The sequence below is a fragment of the Tenrec ecaudatus genome, chromosome 12 (assembly GCF_050624435.1).
Source record: "Tenrec ecaudatus isolate mTenEca1 chromosome 12, mTenEca1.hap1, whole genome shotgun sequence".
NCBI classification, from domain to species: Eukaryota; Metazoa; Chordata; class Mammalia; order Afrosoricida; family Tenrecidae; genus Tenrec; species Tenrec ecaudatus.
In genome coordinates this window covers 4596895-4600199 of record NC_134541.1, presented here as the reverse complement: position 1 = coordinate 4600199, position 3305 = coordinate 4596895, and the positions used below count along the sequence as shown (strand labels likewise).

Below are 3305 nucleotides of genomic sequence, written 5' to 3'. Positions count from 1 at the left end.
GGAATCAGAGGTAATTTGTGTGTGTGTGTGTGGGGGGTGTTTTAAAGAAAATACTGTACATATTTACAAGAAGTGAAATCAACAACAGTAGCCTGCTAGACCCTCCATAAATGCGGTCTCTTTCTCTGTTTTGTGTTTGTTCAAAATGAATTTGTCACTAAGGGGTGCCAAGTCCATGTCAGTTTTACTCCTGACCTTCCCCCCTTTTTTTCTTTTTTGCCTCTTTTTAGCCCAATAGTTAGGTTTGATGGATAAGGAATCTGGAGGGTTGTTTCGTTTTGTTTTTAAGAAGTTTTAAGAAAATGAAAAACCACACTGTTGAGGAAAACACCAGGATAGTGCACAGAGGGGCTTTCCCATGACCACAGGGCACCTGCCCATTCTTCAAGGTACCAGGAGCCATCCTGGGAGAATTTCCTGGTGCAACCTCACCCCACCTTCAGGCTCCTTGTGTTCCCTATTTTAAAAGACCCATTTAAAAAGAACGTGACTGGAGTCTGCTCAGCTCTGACTCGCAGTGACCGACGTGCAGCAGCACCGGACGCCGCCGCCTGGCCTGTGCCAGTCTCACAAGGGCTCTTATGCTGGCGTCTGTCCATCTCGTTCAGGCCTTCCTCTGTTTCTCTGCCCGCTCCTTGATAAGCCAGGCATGACGTCCTTCTGCAGGATGGTTTCTCCTGACATGTCCAAAGTACATATGACCAAGTCTCTCCTTCCTTGACCCCCAGGAGTATTCTGGCTGCACTTTTCTTCCAAGACGGGCGTGTTGGTTCTTTGGCAGTCTGTGTGCCTTTCAACATCCTTGGCCAGCACCACAATGAAAATGTATCGATTCTTCTTCAGTTTCCTTCTCCCATGTCCAACGTTCACAGGCAGACGAGGCTGCAGAAAATACTCTGACTCAGGTCAGGCCCGCTGTAGTCCTCAAAGTAGCATCCTTGCTTTTCAGCACTTGGAAGAGGTCTGGTGCCGCAGATGGACCCAAGGCAACACGTCGTTCGATCTCTTGTCAGCCGCTGCCGTGACCATTGATTGTGGAGCCAAGCAAGAAGAAATGAAACAATTTCCATCTCTTCTCCGTGTGTCATGATGTTGCCTACGGGTCCGGCTGTGAGGATTTTCATCTTCTTGACAGTGAGTTGTAGGCTGCAATTCTGGATCTTCCTCAGCAAGTGTTTCAAATCTTCCTACCTTTCAGCAAGCAAGGCTGCGGCACCTGCATATATATCAGAGGCTGTTTAAAAAAAAAAAAAACCTTCTTCCAATCCTGGCGCCACATGCATCTTCGTATAAGCCCGCTTCTCGGATGCTCTGCTCCGCATGCAGATTGCATACGTGTGGTGAAAGGGTGCAGCCCTGATGCACACCTCTGCTGGTTCTAAACCACGCCGTATCCCCTTGTCTTGTTTGCACACTGCTTCCTGATCCTTGACAGGCTCCACGTGAACACAGCGCAGTGCTCTGGGATTCTCATTCTTCTCAAGGCTGTCCACGGTTGGTTTTGTTTGTTTGTTTGTTTGTTTGTTTGTTTGTTTGTTTGTTTGTTTTAGGGGATAGTGTGGACGCAGTCCCCCACTACCACAGATCGTGCCGTCTAGTTTCCCACATTTGGGGAAATCGCAGGGTCAGCACACCCGCAGTGCACTGGGTGAGCCTCGCCCTGGGAAAACCACCTTCCTGACCATGGTGGCTCCCCTGCCAGGTAAGTATTGTCCACGGTTTTTATGGTCCACACAGTCCAATACTTGGTGTAATCAACAAAACACCAGTAAACATCTTTATGGTATTCTCTGCTCTCGGCCAAGATCCATCAGACATCAACAATCATACTCCTTGGTCCACGTCTTCTTCTGAATACGACTGAACCTCTGGCCACTCCCTGTCAATAAACTGCCGCAACCATTGCTGGATGACCTTCAGTCGAAACGTACTTGCGTGTGAGGTACACGATATTGTCCTATAGCGGGTTCTTTTTCCCTTTCTTTGGAATGGGACAAATGTGGGTCTTCCAAGTTTCCTGGCACAGATGAGTAAGGTTTCCAGTGCTTCCTCAGCTTCCTGGAACCTGTCTGTTGGTTTCCCACCAATCCCAGGAGCTTTGGTTTGGGCCGATGCTTTCCGTGCAGCCTGAACGTCTTCCTTCAGCACCACTGGCTCTGGCTCATATGCTACCGCCCGGAACGGTTGAACGGACACTAGATATTTTCGGTACATTGACTGTGTGTGTGTTTCTATCTTCTTTTTTTAATAAATCATTTTACTGGGGGCTCTTACAGCTCTTATAACAATCCAATTTTATCTTCTTTTGATCTTCCTGCATCCTTCAATATTCTGCCCACAGAATCTTTCAACATTGCAACTTGAGGTCTGAATATTTTCTTGAGTTGTTTCGGTTTACGATATGCTGAATGTGTTCTTCTTTCTGAGTTTTCTAACTCTAGGTCTTTGCGCGGTACATTATACTATTGTGCTCTTGTCTTCTCAAGCTGCCCTTTGAAATTTCATCCATTGGCACCATCATTTCTTCCATCTGCCTTAGCTACTTTATGATTGACAGCAGGTGTCAGAGTCTCTTCTGACCCCACTTTGATCTCTTTCTTTCCTGTCTTGTTAATGACCTTGTTTGTTTGTTTGTCTGTGTTTGTTTTCTTTGTGGGATGGTCTTGATGTCTGCCCACAACTCATTGGGTCTTCTGTCATTAGTGTTCAATGCAGCCAATCTGTTCTTGAGATGTTCTCGAAATTCAGGTGGGAGAGACTCAAGGTCGTGCTTTGGCTCTGGTGGACTTGGACTTGTCTTGATTTTCCTCAGCTTCAATGTGAACTCTCTTATGGGCGATCAATGTCCCACAGTCAGGCCCCTCGCCTGGTTTTAGCTGCTGATTGAGCTTCTCTGGCATCCCTTCCCACAGCTGGAGTCCATTTGCCTTGTGTGCATTCCATCTGGAGAAGTCCAGGGGTATAATTGCCACTTGTGTTGCTGAGAAAGGATATTTACTCTGAACAAGTCGTTGCTCTTGCAAAACTCTATCATGCAACCTCCAGCTTTGTTTCTGTCACCAAGAGCTTATCTCCAACTTCTGTCCCTTCCTCTTTGTTTCCAACATCTTCAGTCCAATCACCAATAATTGCCGATGCACCTTTGATCCATTTTAAACTACAGCTGTAGGTAGGATTCTTCAATATCTTCATCACTAACTTTGGTGGTTGGAGCATATATGTGGATACTGATCATACTGATTGGCTTTCTATGAAAGAAGATAGATCTAACCCTATCACAGGCGGCGTACCTCATGCTAGATCTT

The 3305-nt window shown here is 46.5% G+C and overlaps 1 non-coding gene across 1 annotated transcript; it reads right to left on the bottom strand.

The window, feature by feature from the left end:
* Window positions 1-1547: 1547 nt before the first annotated feature.
* On the bottom strand, window positions 1548-1710 carry LOC142423740 (U1 spliceosomal RNA). Its single transcript, XR_012779338.1, has one exon. It is a non-coding gene; the product is annotated as a U1 spliceosomal RNA (small nuclear RNA).
* Between the last annotated feature and the right edge of the window lie 1595 nt (window positions 1711-3305).